This window comes from Macaca fascicularis, chromosome X (assembly GCF_037993035.2).
Source record: "Macaca fascicularis isolate 582-1 chromosome X, T2T-MFA8v1.1".
Classification (NCBI taxonomy): Eukaryota; Metazoa; Chordata; class Mammalia; order Primates; family Cercopithecidae; genus Macaca; species Macaca fascicularis.
In genome coordinates this window covers 22199351-22215726 of record NC_088395.1, presented here as the reverse complement: position 1 = coordinate 22215726, position 16376 = coordinate 22199351, and the positions used below count along the sequence as shown (strand labels likewise).

General features: G+C 38.4%; 1 long non-coding RNA gene across 3 annotated transcripts in view; it reads left to right on the top strand.

Annotated features, from left to right (window-relative positions):
* The window catches only part of LOC135969323 (uncharacterized), a 139529-nt gene that overhangs the window by 81821 nt on the left and 41332 nt on the right, over positions 1-16376 (top strand). For all 3 annotated transcript variants that reach the window (XR_012429885.1, XR_010584506.1, XR_012429884.1), the window contains one exon: positions 15629-15760. This is a non-coding gene — a long non-coding RNA (uncharacterized lncRNA). The remainder of the gene's footprint in view (positions 1-15628; positions 15761-16376) is intronic.

The window sequence follows — 16376 nt, the reverse complement described above, 5'->3', positions numbered from 1 at the left end:
GCATAAAAAGAGCTTTAGGAAGATAATAAGCACAGGAGAGGAGGGTGCTGAGCTACGGAGAGTTTAAATTTATATTTGTATAACACTTAATTGAGAAATGTCAGCTGTCTTCCATGTCAATAATGGGAGATGACCAATGAAAATTAGGAGGGGGTCCAAAAAAGTCCTTATGTTACCCCTTGGTGTCATGCCTTTTTTCATCCATATGAATCCATGAAGGGAGGCAAGGTGAGCAATTAATGTAATCCATTACATCAATAGGCTAAACAAGAAAAAAAAATTCATGATCACATAAATGATGCAGAAAAAGAATTTAACAAAATTCAATACCCATTCATCATTTTTTTAAAAGAAAGAAAACCTCTTGGTAAACTAGGAATAGAGGAGAACTTCCTCAATTTGATTAAAAAAAAAAAAATCTACAAAGAAACCTACAACTAACATCATACTCAATGGTGAGAAACTAGAAGCTTTCTCACTAAGATCAGGAATATGGCAAAGATGTCCCCTCTGACCACTCTTTTTAACATTGTATTGAAAGTCCTAGTTAACACGATAAGAAAAGAAAAGGAAATAAAAGTTATACAGATTGGGAATGAAGAAATGAAATGATCTTTGTTCGCAAATGACATGATAGTCTTTGTAAAAAATCCAAAAGAATCCACTCCAAAAAAAAAAAAAATCCTGGAACTAATAAGCAATTAAAGCAAGGTTGCAGGACATAAGGTTAATAAACAAAAGTCAATCACTTTCCTGTGTAACAGCAATGAACAAGTGGAATTTGAAATTAAAACATAATACCATTTATATTAGCACCCCAAAATAAAATACTTAGGTATAAATCTAACAGAATATGTATAAGATCTATATGAGAAAAACTATCAAACTCTGATAAAAGAAATCAACTAAATAAATGGATAGTCCATGTTCATGAGTAGGAAGACCCAATTTTGTCAATATGTAATGCAGTTCCAATGGAAATTCCAGCAAGTTATGTTGTGAATATCAGCAATCTGACTCTAAAGTTTATATGGAGAGGCAAAGGGCTCAGAATAGCCAACACAGTATTGAAGAACAAAGTGGAGGATTGATACTACCTAACTTCAAAACTTACTTCAGAGCTATAGTAATTAAGAGAGTGTAGTATTGGTGAAAGAATAGACAAATAGATCAATGGAACAGAATAGAGCCACATAAATATAGTCAACTAATCTTTGACAAAGAAGCAAAGTCAATACAATGGAGCAAAGATCATCTTTTCAACAAACAGTGCTGGAACAACTGGATATCCACATGCAAAAAAACTGAATCTAGATACCATATGGCTTTCACAAAAATTAAAATGAATCATAGACCTGAATGTAAAATGCAAAACTATACAAATCCTAGCAGATAATCTAGGATAAAATCTAGATGACCTTGCGTATGTTAGTGACTTTTTAGATACAACACCAAAGGCACAATCCATGAAAGAATTGATACACTGGACTTCATTAAAATTAAAAACGTACGTCCTGTAAAAGACAACATCAAGGGAATTAGAAGAAAAACCACAGATTAGGAAAAATATTTGCAAAAGGCATACTTGATAAAGGACTGTTATCCAAAATATACAAAGAACCTCTTAAAGCTCAACAATAAGAAAACAAACAACCTGAAAAAATGGGCCAAAAATCTCAGCAGACACCTTACCAAAGATATACAAGTAGCAAGTAAGCATATGAAAAAATGTTCCACATCACATATCATCAGGGAAGAAAACACAACAACAATGAGATACCACTACCTACCCATTAGAATGGACAAAATCCAGAAAACTGACATCGTATACGGATGAGGATATGGAGCAACCAAAATTCTCATTCATTGCTAGGGGGGATGCCAAATGGTACAGCCACTTTGTAAGACAGCTTGGCAGTTTCTTCCAAAACTAGATATACTCTTACCATACAATCCAGCAATTGCGCTCCTTGGTATTTACCCAAAGGAGCTGAAAACTTATGTTCATACAAACACCTGCCCACAGATATTTATAACAGCTTTATTCATAATTGTCAAAACTTGAAAGCAACCAAGAAGTCCTTCAGTAGGTAGATACATAAACGGGTATATCCAGACAATGCAATATTATTCATCACTAAAAAAAGAGCTATCAAGCCAAGAAAATACATGGAGGAACTTTAAATGCATATTAATAAGTGAAATCAATCTGAAAAGGCTACATACTGTATGATTCCAACTATATGACATTCTGGAAATGGCAAAACTATGGAGGACAGTAAAAAAAGTCATTGGTTGCCAGGGTTGGGGTGGGGTGAGAAGAGAGAAACCGGCAGAACACAGATTTTTACAGCAGTGAAAATATTCTACATGATACTGTGATGATAGACACATGTTATTATATATTCGTTCAAAACCATAAAATGTACACTAAGAGTGAATCCTAATGTAAACTATGGACTTCAGATTATTTTTAAAAAGATAACGCGTTCCTGTGATTGAACATTTACATATGCATATATGTAATATATGTTCACATATGCAGGTATATAATATATATTTACATATGCATGTATGTAATATGTATTTACATATGCATAAATGTAATATGTATTTACATATACATGGAAAGTAATAGGTCTCACTCCCACCCTGTCCCAAGTCAGTCTGCTTCCTCATCCCCCCCAAATCCATAGGTAATTACTTTTATTAGTCTCTTGAATATAATTCCAGAATATTTTTGTGCAGAAATATGGCACCATAATTTTCTCATTTTAACACAAGAGATAGCATACTATACCCATTCAGGATATATCGTGAAGTTTTAAAAAAGAAAAGTATAGAGATCTTTCCATTTCATGTCATAGAGAACTTATATTCTTAATAGCTGTATAATATTCCATTTTATGATTGTTATTGTGGCCTTTTAAACTGCCAATAAGACTGTATTATTGTGTTAATGATTCAAGTTTTATATTTCTTACATTTCTTAGAGATAAATGGTTTATCACCACATTTATTATAAATGGGATAGTAAAGATTCAAAGTGAAAATGTGGTAATTACAGGATGAGTTTTATGGTGTCTGAAGACAATTTCTGAGATGTCGGGAATCTCAAATTAAAAAAAAAATCAAGAATCTCAAAGGCCTCTTGGCAGAAAATGTGAATTTAGGAGTAAGAAACTCCTCTGGGGGAACCATCACTACAAAACAGAAGTAGAGTGGACCTATATTAATGAAATACCCACAAAACGTGAGACAATGACATCCTGTCCTTATGTTTCCATATATTAAATCTTTTCCTAGAAAGCAAACTAAATTGGGCAAAACATAGTCCAGCTCCTTTTTGTGTTAGAATATAGCTTCTGTTTCCACAGGTTTTGGGGGGCTATGTTTTCTCTTGTTTCTGTTCTCTCCCAGGATACCATCTGGCATTGGATTAATGACTGTTCAATCTCTCGCTTGTGTAAGATCAAACTTCTTGCTTTTCAGTTTCTGTGGGGTTAAATCTTGTACAGATAAAGCTCTTCTGCCTTTTGCTTATCAACTCCTAAGCTTAGTTTGGTCTTAAATAAATTATAGCCATCATAATGTACGTTTTAGTTGTCAGTTGCTACATAACACTCTTCCCCAAAACATAGCAGCTCAAAACAAAGATTTTCTTTTCCTCACAATTTTATATTCCAGAAAGGCTCAGTAGAGCAGTTCATCTTGATCCATATATTATCAAGAGAGGAGGGCCAGAGTATGGGCTTCCAAGATAACCTCTTTACTCACATGTCTGAAGCTGTGTGGTCTCTGCCTCTTTGTCAATCTCCCTTTCTCTCTTTCCACATAGTGTATTATTATCCAAGTTTTCCTATGTGGCTGTGTGTCTCACAGTATGGCAGTCTACAGGTGACCAGACTTCTCATGTGGCAGCTCAGGGCTCTAAGAGTGGGTATTCCAAGGGACAGGATGTGGAAGTTGCCATTCTCTTCTGACCTAAGCCCAGAAACTGTCATAGTGTCATTTCCATGATATTCTTTTGGTCAGAATAGTCACATAGCATGCTCATATTCAAGGAGAGGGAACATAGAGCTTGCCTCTTAATAGGAAAAACATCAAATAATTTGTAACCATATTTAACTTGTCACAGTAGAGATGATATAATCCATTTCATCTCCTAAAAAGTTGTCACCTTTTAAAGTTTCACTCAGAAATTAAAGTCTTCATCACGTTCATTTGAATTGTGAGATGGTTTTTTTAATTTGTATCATCTGCTTTTAGACCTTTCATTGTCTCAAAATAAAATCCTCACTTAGTGTTCCAACATCCCAGAGAGGGGAAAAATTATAACCATATGGAATATAAAACAGAATGACATGTGAACTCACCTTATGATGTTAAGATAACTGAGTGGCAGTTGGACTTCTACTGGGACCATAGTATAGAATGGAAAGAAGCAGAAGTTCTAGAGATTTACCCCTTGGGTTTGAATTCAAGTTCAGCCATTTATTTACTGAGTGACATTAGGAAAACTACGACATTTCTCTGTCTTGGGTCCGATCTATAAATTGAGAACAATATATATATTTACCTCATAAGGGGGATGTTATAATAATTAAAACAGATAAGTATATTAAAATGTTTTCAACCAGAGAACCAGAAAAAAAAAAAACTGATTGTGTAGTATATGTTAAGTGCTTCATTTAGTTGAAATAATACTAGTTGCTCTTACAGTGCTTCATTTAGTTGAAATAATACTAGTTGCTCTTACAGAGCAAAGTCCCAAAGTCTCAGAAGCTTTACACAAGAGACATTTATTTCTCATTCGTGAGAAGGCTGATCAGAGGCTGAAGGTGGGAACGGATGATGCTCTGCTCCATGTAGTCATTAAAGGTTCAAGGATAAAGGATATTCTTCTGCTTTCTTAAAAAAGTGGCTTCCAAGGCCACCTTGGATATTGATATCTAGCTGTCAGATGGAAGAAGAAAGAGAGTGTAGGATCTGGTGAGAGGCTTCTAAGGATTAGTCTCAGATGTAGTATAAATCAATTCCATTTCCACTCCACTGACCATTGGCCCTTTCTAGATGCAAAGGGATCTGAGAAATGTACTACCTGGCTGGGAAGCTGCTACCCAGCAACACTACTACACTGTGGAAGGAAAAGCACAAATAGTTGGTGGACAACTAGCATATCTACCATGGTGCTCAATAAGTGTTAGCTTTTAGAACTTATTACCACAATGGCTAAAACTGCGACTTTTTTCCCTTGAGCCAAAAACTAAAAAATATCCATCTCATGAAGACACTTACACTATGTCAGATTGTTGTTGGGTATCCATCCTCCCATGGCCCTACACCTCCACGCATCACGATCTTTGGACCTCAAAGTTCAAATATTGAACTTAATTCTCAATGGTTTGTTAAAAGTTTAATAATCAAAGTAAATTCTTTTAGGCCACTTCAGAGTAAATCAGTTATATTCCTTCAGAAGGCCAGAAATGGTGATAATAGAAGCCTATGGTGATAATAGAAAGGAAGGGCAGGAGAATGATTTGACACTGAGACAGGCTTTTGATGACAGGCGATTTAGGGCAGGCCAGGTGTTTTCTTTTGGGAGAAAGATGTTTTCCCAACTGGCATTAAAATTAAAACTGTTGAAGGAGATTAGCACCTCCTCCTCGAGTGGAACACTATCCAGGGATTCAAAATCCAGATGTTTATACTCATATGAGTAAGTGGAACAAACAGACTGTTTTTGTGACCCAAGTGTATTATTAACTATTCTTAGGGGGAAAAAAAAAACTCTACCTACACGTGCATCATTAGCCTGGGATTTGTGGACTCTACTAGGTCCATGCATGGTCTTCAGAGGGTCTATGCATCTCCTGAGGCTGTATGCAAACGTGTGTGTGTGTGCGCGTGCCCGTATGTGTATATATGTATGTGTGTGCATATGTGTGTGTATATATATGCATAAATATATATGCATATATATTAGGTGTTTGTGTGCACATGTGTATATATATGCACATATATATGCATATAAATATTAGGTTGGTGCAAAAGTACACATACACATCCCTTCATGGTCACCACTTTCATACAAGCTGTTGAAACCACTATCTGAACCACTGTCAGTCACATGCCAGAGTTGAGTATATATTCCACAGTGTGCCATTGTATGAAGGATAGGCTTTATTGGGAAAGGGAAATTTACAAGCCAGCATCAGAATAAAAGGAAGCCATAAGACTCCCATCCTCCAATTATCCCATAGAAAGACATGCTGAGATTTGAACAATCTGTTGAACAGGCAGCATGAGTTTGTGTTCCCTGAAAGCAGTGGTCCTCAACCAGGAGTGAATTGCTCCTCAAAGACATTTAGCAGTGTTTCAAAATGGTCTTGATTATTACAACTTAGGGGTGGAGTGCCATTAGCATCTGGTAGGTAGAGGCTAGAGATGTGACTAAACGTTCTACAATGGTCAGATCAGCCCCTCACGGCAAATAAAAACATCAGTGCTTAGGTTAAGAAATCTTGCACTAGACAGACTTCCCAACATGGTATTCTTTCTCCAACTGAGTTCAGAATTTCAGAAGTTCTGCTCTGTTCCCTTGTATCTAATTCTACAGTAGTATAGGCATATTGCCTTTTTCTGGTTTTATTCCCCTCAAAAGCAGAGCCTGAGACAAAGCTGTCATGACACGGCATGCATACAGATTGTTTAATTTGGAAAGTGTTCCCAAGGAACAGAAAAGGGGGTACTAGGAAGCGTGAGACAGGGAGGATGAAAAGCCAATCTAAAGGGCACGTTAGTAAGCTGTCCATACTGCAGATGTTTGGAGCTCAATCCTTCTGGAGATCCCTCTGAGCGCCATGTAGAATGTTCCTCAGAATTCTCTGCCCTGAGGACCAATACTTATCTTCTGACTGCTGTCTCCCAGTGGTCAAGGATTTTCCCATGGGGGTTAACTCCCTTCGGGTTTGTGCATAACCTCTGAACACGGAGGCTGCAGGAAGTCTTGGATCAGATAACTAGTGTAGCCCGGGTAAGGTGGTGTTACTTGCCACCTGCATATGGCTGGCTGCCACCACAGAAAGTTAGGTGGGCCAAGAGGATATGAGGCAAGGTATTGGATATATCCACCACACTCATTTAGTTTGTAGTAGAGGGTCCTGCGTTGAACCCTCCCTACTCATCACCATTCAGATTTACAGATGAAAACAAGCAATCAAGCTTGTGGGATTTTTTTCTGGCCAAAAGTGAGGTGCTAGCCTGGAGGGAGCCTGCTTCTCTCTCTTGGTAATGTCCCATTTCTATCTGTACTGAAGTTTTTCCCAAACAGCTGCTAGGTAACACATTCAAGGTGCCCTAGCTGCCCAGATAGCATCCGGGGATGGGGCCTTTCCATCCTCTGTCTTTAGGATTCAAGGATTCCCGACTCTTGAGGAAGAGGGTGGGCTGCTTCAGTCACCTACTGCCACCCTTCAGCACCCAGGATTCTGCTGTCACAGTGAGCCACCACTCAAGGACTTCCAAATGACCAGCTACCTCAAGTCCTAGTAATCTTTTTTTTAATGTTTTTAATGTTTACTTTTTGTTTGTACATACTAGGTGGTTTTTTAGTTGGTTTAATTTTTGAGTTGGTTGTTTAATTTTTGTTTGTACATACTTATGGGTTATATGGGATATTTTGATGTAGGCATACAGTATGTAATAATCACATTGAAGTAAATGGGGCATCCATCAGCTCAAGTATTTATCCTTTGTGTTACAAACAATGCTATTATGCTCTTTTAGTTATTATTGCCTATAGTCACCCCGTTGTATTATCAAATACGAGATCTTATTTGTTCATTTTAACTATTTTTTGTATCCATTAACCATCCCTACTTCCTCCTCACCCCTCTTCACACTGTCCTTCCCAGCCTTTGGTAACCATCATTCTACTCTCTATCTCCATGAGTTCAATTGTTTTTATTTTTAGTACCCACAGATAAGTGAGAACATGCAGTTTGTCTTTCTGTGCCTGGCTTGTTTCACTTAATATAATGACCTCCAGTTCCATCCATGTTGTTGCAGATGACGGGAGCTCATTCTTTTTTATGGCTGAATAATACTCCATTGTGTGGATGTACCACATTTTCTTTAACTATTCATCCATTGACGGAAGCTTGGGTTGCTTCCAAATCCTGGCTATTGTGAACAGTACTACAATAAACATGGGAGCGCAGATATATCTTTGATATCCTGATTTCCTTTGTTTGGGGTATATACCAGCAGTGGGATTGCTGGATCATATACTAGTAATCTTTTGATAGAGAATGAAGCCACTGGACTACTGGCCGTTCCAGGGCTGAGTGGCCTGGCCTGCCCTCTCAGGGGCTGTGGTGATGGACATCACCATGGTCATCCAGTGACCTTCCTTCATCCCAAATGACCCTGCTCACCACCTCTCCAGATACCTTGTATTCACTTTCAGGAGGGCTATCTCCAGGGTGGCCTACTGGACCCTTGCTGGCTGGACAATAGGGATTCTCCTCACCTGATGTGCCAGGTGGGTCCGTTTGTGGTTATCACCTCCTTTGTTAAAGGACTTAAATCCCACAATGTCACACCATATAGAAAAAGTAGAAACTTACAAGGCCATGGTCATAAGAGAAGCAAGGGCATAAATGTCTCACCTTCCCATTAGACACACAGAGAGGCATACCAGGGCCAAGGCATGGGTTTGCATCTAGAAAAAACTCCCCTGTTCACTCTCAATCTTACAGCAAATATGAGAGAAGATGTCTACAAACATACTTCTAGGCACCAAGCTATCTGGATTTGGGTCCCATCTGTTTGCAGGAGTTGCCTGGGACCACCAATTCACCCGCACGTGGGGCCCACAGGGTCTATGAGAAGCTAAGCTTAGGTACAGATACTCGCACTGGGAGAAATTACACTGACTTGGCTGAATCAAGTATTATATTTAGTAATGTAATATTCTGTTGAAGATTTCTCTCTCTCTCTCTCTCTCTCTCTCTCTCTCTCCACACCCCCCCCATCATTTCTGAGAAATATGACTTATATACCACCTATTTCCATATTTATGTAAATTGTGCTACTGAAAAACAGATAAGTTGCTTTTTATTTAGTTGCCATTTAGTTATCATCATTATTTAAGGACCATTATAGCCTATTTGCTTTTTAACAAATGAGATGACATGATTAGACTTATGTCTCTAAAAATAATTGTATGAGCAAGAATAGAGATTTGATTAGCAAGTAAAGATTGGGTACCCAGACGCTCCTGCTGGGAGAAAGTGGGGGCCCCACTCCAGCCAGTTCATTAACCAGGACACCCAGAGTGAGCTACCTGGGTTACTGTTGTACAGTCTAGATCCTTGCATCCCAGAACCACTGCAAAATACTAATGTTGTAGCAATATTTTGGTGGGCTATTTCAGTGAGCACTTTTACTTTTTCTGCTAGGAATGCCCTGATGCTCACGTACACCATTCACTTCTTACAACATTCTCCTTGCTCTGCATATATACACTAGCTAAAAACCTCAGCTACCTACACTGATTACAGAAAAAAAAAAAAAAAAGTAACTCTAAGACAGACTTACTAGGCAACTAGCCATATGACCATCCAATCTCTTAAAAAATAATTATAAATCAACATAAGTAAATGATATTCGCCGTCACTGCATCAAAATTCCAACAAGGCAGATGTACTTGATTGCTAAAATACAACCTAGAAGAATCAGAAAGGGCTAATGCGGACTTTCGATGTTGGGCTGGGAAACAATGGGAATATACTGACAAGCAAAACATTGCCTCTATCCAGTTTCTCTCTCTGGCCACCACTGCATTCATTAATTTTCTGCCTGGATGACAGCATGCCTCCTAATGTTTGCCTTGCCACTTTTATTTTTCCCAATCAGCTGCAGCAGTCCCCTTGCAAAAGAAAGTAAAAACAAGTGCCTGGCAAAGAAAGCACAAACAAAGCTTCATTGGTCTAGATAGACACATGCCATCATCAGCTCTGACAGCAGCCTTAGAAAAGGAGCAGCCAAAATGTTTTCCTTCCACTCCTAAAAGAAAGAGAGAGAGAGAAAAAAAAAAAGGATAAAATTACAGTACATATTGGGGAGATTTTCCCCAAATGAAGGAGGTAGTAAAAAATATCACCTTGTGTTTCAACACAATTGGTTTTCAGTGTGTTTATAGCACAGATGAAATAAACATGAAGGACTGCAGGTAAACAAAACTGGAAATGTCATTTGGTACTGAGGGATGCTGCACCCGAACAGCACAGGGAGATAATCAGTAATCACGTTTTCCTTCAGCCTGTGCTTAACAAATCAGATAGAAGCACAGGGCTCTCTAGGTATAATGGTGTGCTAAAAATAACCTCCTCACTTCCTTATGTAACCCAGAGGCAATCTCATTCAGTTTCTAAATTTAGAGCCCTCAGCAAAGGCCAGTCTGGTGGGGAGGTGGTTTGTGGTGCCAGTTAGCAGAATGACTCATAGGGCTCAGCTAATAAAAATTAAATTTATCTCTCTCTGGAATATATGAAGGGATACAGGTATAGGAAGCATTTTTAAGAGCCTCAAATGAGATAAAGTAAGCTTTGTTACTGCAATCAGGGAAGGAGAGGATGAAAGGGGACCATTAGGACTCCAATTACCTTGTAATAGAAACAAAAATCATGTTATATTTATCTGGTAATCTTAGGAGGAGGAATTTTGAAAGCATCTACAAAGCCACAGCGTACAGACCATTTCTATGTGTGGGTCAGCAACTGGATTTACGCTGACAATTTCTGAAGCAAAAACAAGATTTACTGACTTTGAAGTTTTCTGTTAAACAGACATATGATTTCCTTCTGGGACCCATTCTGCTGTACCTCTCCTGCATCAGTTCTGACATCAAGTTTACGAGCAGAACTCCACACACACATGCACACGTCCGTGACACAATCATTTCTCCCTCAGAACTTACTAGGATGGTTAAATAATAAAATCAGCTTTGTTTCTAGTCTCTAATCACAAATTATTATTTAACTTGGTAAAGTTTCCATTTATCCAGCATGTACACTACCAGAAAATTCTAATGGCCAGAGCCGTTTTGCAGTAATGTTCCACAATAATAAATGCTCACAACAGTTTTCAATATCCTGAGGTATCCTTTGAGTTATGATAGAAAGATAGTTTTCTGGTATGAAGGAAATATATTAGGGTTCTTTGAAAATTGTTTATCTGTCGTTGGAGAAGAGGAACTTTCCATGGGCTTCAAGGACTGAAAACCTGGATTTCAGTCCAGGTTCATTGGCAGTTTATTTCAGAACAATTCATTTCAACATTCTGAACCTCAAAATCCTTACCTGTCAAATGGGGCTAATAATAATATGTTAGTAAAGTGCTCTAAGCATACAATGAAATATTATATGCAAGAGTACTTTGGAAATTATAAATCCTATAACCTTGATTAGTTTTGTTTTTAATCTCTAAAAGCTAGGTAGGATATGAAATTTATCACCATAACCCTCTTTTTCAAGTAGTCAAATATATTAGGCAAAATTTTATCATTACAAAGACTGAGCAGTCGTGCATTTCTTAAAAGTCTGCTTGTTTTTAAGACTGTTCCAGTATCTTTAGCATACATAGAAACCACTATGGATTCTATACTGAGAAATTCTGGATTAGATAATTCCATTTTCTCCTTCTAAAATTATTTCCTGTATATTATAAATAAGAGATCTGTACACCATAGGAATACGTATAATGATCTTTTTTTTATTTTTTAGAAAATGAAGTCCCAGTTTCAAATAGTCCGACTTATTGCCATCAAATGTTCATTCACATATGATAATTTTTAGTGTAAAAGGCATGTTAACCAATGATAACACCTTGTGAGATATTCAATGGCTGACTCATTCAAATATACTCTGATAAAGGAGACAGCGCAAATTCTTGTATATTTGCAACCACATTGGACGGCTCAGATTTTTCATTTATCTGAATCCCATCAAGGAGATAGACTTTCCAACACTATCTCCTACATCTTTGCTATTTCTTTCTTTGTATGTGTGTGTGTTAAGAACATTTTACATGAGATCTAGCCTCTTAACATTTTTAAGTGCATGATAGCATATTGTTAACTATAGGCACAATGTTGTACAGCAGATCTCCAGAACTTTTTCATCTTGTATAACTGAGACTTTATAGACATTGAACAGCAACTTCCCATTTTCCCTTCCCCCTTCCCTGGTATTAAGCATTCTACTCTCTGCTTCTGTGAGTTGGACTAGTTTAGAAACCTCGTATAAGTGGAGTGGAGAAACATATTTATTGTACTTGATTTATGTATTTGTTCGGAAACAAAATTGGAGATATAGCCACAGTGGAAGAAAACATTAATCAACTTCGTAACTTGCACTTTTATTTACACATCCATTCCCAAAGCTAATTTTTTATTCAAATATGAGCATCTTCCCTGAGTAGAGCCTGTAAGGAAATGAGATCCTGGACAAGATGGAAATATGATAATAATAGGTGACATTTATATCGCCCTTACGTTATGCTAAGCATCATTCTGTACTGTTTGAAGTACTTTACAATATTGACCCATTTAATTCTCCTAACAACCTGCTGAGTAGGTACTACTATTATCTTCATTTTGTAGGTGGGGAAACTGAGGTGCTGAAAGGTTAAACATAACTTTCCCCTGGTTTCTCAGTGTTTGAGTGGCAGATGAGAAACAAACTCAGAGAGTCTAGCCTCCAATTCTATGTGCTTTACCACAATGCTACATGGCCTGGATCCTGAATCTTTCTCCTCTTCACGTTGAGGATGTAGCCTGCTGACCCTGAATTTGATTCAAGATCCAGGAAGGGCTCAGATGCTTGTCACTGTTTCCTGTTAAGGGTATACGTTGTTTGTGGAAATTCTTCCTGGATGGTCACATTAGCCAGTTATAAAAGACTCAGGCACGGCCGGGCGCGGTGGCTCAAGCCTGTAATCCCAGCACTTTGGGAGGCCGAGACGGGTAGATCACGAGGTCAGGAGATTGAGACCATCCTGGCTAACACGGTGAAACCCCGTCTCTACTAAAAAAAATACAAAAAAAGCTAGCTGGGCAAGGTGGCGGGCGCCCGTAGTCCCAGCTACTCGGGAGGCTGAGGCAGGAGAATGGCGTGAACCCGGGAGGCGGAGCTTGCAGTGAGCTGAGATCCGGCCACTGCACTCCAGCCTGGGCGACAGAGCGAGACTCCGTCTCAAAAAAAAAAAAAAAAAAAAGACTCAGGCATAGCACAAAAGGAAGCACTCAAAAGCTAGCAGGACCAAATGTGTCTCAGGATCAGAGGTATCAAAGGCTGCTCTGCTGTGGTCCCCTGCACCTGCTCTTCTTTCTATACCTGCATCCCCCTCTCTTCTGTGAAGTTTCCAATCCTTGATTAAATCAATCAGGAATTTGCAGTGTGGTGAGTGTGGGTGCTCTCACCATTCCATAGCCAATGAAGAACACTCATCACAATAAAGCCAGTATGCTCTTTGCAAGTATGTGTCTACCTCTATAACATTTAAAATTCACAAGGAAGGGTCAGTGTGACTAAAATGTAAATAAAATAAAATAAACTAGGTAACATAACTAATCAGGGGGCCAAGTTCCATCTTGTCACTGTCACTAATTAACTAGGGGATGGAACTTGATTGGATCATTGAACCTCAGAACTCCTGTGTCATCATCTACAAACTATACTCATTGGGGAAGAAGAACTCCAAAGCCTTTTATATAAAATTCTACAGTTCTGAAGATAGATTTAACTTAAATGAACAAAGACACTTAGAAGTAGAAATACAGACATAGAACAAGTGTGGAGTTTGGCTTTTTCTTTGTTCAACAAAATAATCAGCCTAATCATTGCCCAAGAAATCCCAAAAAAGTCTTGGGCCCTCAAGGCAGATGAGGTTCTAAAACCCGACCAGAAAATTCATGACATTCCCACTTTCAAGTGTATTTGCCAATGCAACCAAAACATCTGCAAAGTATGAGCCTGCCTTGGTATACAATACTCTGTCAGCCACACCCTCTGAACTTCCTATCAGAACCATAGAAGCCTCCCATTTAGTGAACCAGATGTGGAGGGCTTGGTAGCATTAATGCTTGAGAGAGAAAGAAATGCAATGGAGAGCCGATTACTGAAGCACTGGAAGGAAATGGTATCATGGTCTCTAAATTCATAGTAAATAATCTATGAGGGATGTCCTGGGGAAAAAAAGCACACACACAGAATATGGTCACAATTCTCTGGTGTGTAATTACCTATTTAGGTAATTCATACACAATATAGTCACTAAATTACAAGAATACAAATTTCTGAGCAACCAAAATGTGTCAAATTCATGCACAAAGCTAATACACTTTAGTCATAGAAAGGGGCCTCGGGTCCTTAAGAGTGTATGTGTTCTAACTTTACCTGCTGCTCCAACAAACTTAGTTGTCTCATTGCCATATTAAAAAAAGATTAACAGCTGTAAGTTTGAAATGGTGTGGGGGTGGAGATAATTGGCAGGCACACTGAGTAGGGGAATAGACAGAGAGAAAAGACACAGAAACTTAAAAAGAGAAACCCAAGTATAATAGTATTCAAAAGATACAGTAGTGGTAGGCCATTTAGAGAATCAAAGCCCCTTGATTCATTCAGTAGGGCCTGAAAACTTAGCACAACCATCATTGCATGATGCATGATGATCCTAAATCATCCAAAACATTTAGACCACATTCAGAATTCTGGGGTGAAGGAATAAAAGAAGATGGAAATACATTATTAAAGATTTCCATCAAGTAGTTAAAATAAAATGCTGACATACGTACATTTTTTCTCTGAACAGATTTTTAAAAAAAATTGAACCAAACCATTTTCTTATAATGCCAGCATGTTTGTTGGTGACCATCCTGAATAATCCTTGCAATGCACCATACTAAAACCTTGAAGCAATGCCATGCAAATTAAGACATTAGGAAAAAGTACAAAAATAGGGTTTAGGTTTTACTCTCCAGGCAAGGTTAATGGAGAGGCTGAATATGATGAAGAAGGTCACCAATGATGAGACAGGAGAGGGAAGAGCATTTATGGTTGGAATGACATTATCATTTTAGATACAAAAACCCTGAAGTGATGCTAACATTATCCAAGCTCTGATAATTGAAATTGTTATCAGATATGAAGAGATGCTATCTTTGAAATTTTAATCCCTGATCCTGTTTGCTTATGATATCTTCAGATTGCAGCACCAACACCTCAGATTTCGAGGGATGCTTTGAAGTCTCTGGAAAACAGCAATCTTCTACAAAATCCAGTTCCACTGTGTTTCAGTGTCATGGAATCCCATGTAGGGTACTTGCTGTTATGCAAGCACCTTTAAAGGCAAATGAGCAAATGACACAGCCAGGAGATTTTTGGGGGTGTGGAGCCTGGCTGGACAAATCTTCATCACATTTCAAGCTAGCCATGAAGCACTAAGTAATATGGTGCTGCTTTTGTGCCACCAGGGCCAGGAAGCTCAACAAATCAGGATTTGTTGTGATATATATACACATTTAGCTAAATCCACAGCATAAATGCTCTTCGTTTCCTCCTAGAAGTGCAGAATATTGATTCAACTGCTATCCCTGGGCTGAAAGACAGAATTGAGATTTCATCTATTTGCCTTTGTATAGAAATCTTTTCTATCCAATGGAATATGGAGGAGTGACCTACATGGGCAGGCACTGGTATGTTTGTCTTTCTTTCTCAGTATTTTCCCTATATATGTGCATGTATGTACATGATTGCTTCCCCCACAACTACATTGAACTGGAAGAAGTTGGAATAAGATGACAGAAAATCCCCTTACAGAAATCCCAACTGTCAAACAGCATCTCTTACTGAGTCATTTACTCCTCTAACTGCCTAGAAAATGGCCTCTTCCAGTGAGGCATCTTAAGTTGCTTGAGAAATCTAATGCACCTCCTTCTACCAGGCAATCTGTTCTCTTTTCATATGTAGCATTAGGCCTATTATCCTTAATCCACACCCACCCAGGCTGTTACCTAGGCAACAGCATCCTCAGATTGCACTGGTCAAACCAAAAATTTTATCCATCTTTATGAATCAAATGGGCAGCTAATATAATCAAATAGACCCAAATTTACTTTCAAAACAGTTATAAAAGGAAATTTGTGAAAACAGCTAGAACCTCAGTGGTCAAAAGGAAGGCTGGTGTGTGCAGGGAGGTGTTTAGCTGGTAGTCAAAGCAGAAGGAGAAGTTGTCTGCGGGCCAGATTAGTTTGCCCAATTTAAGTAGCAACTGAGAAGCTGCTGATGGTGGATTGGGGAATTTTGTTTTCT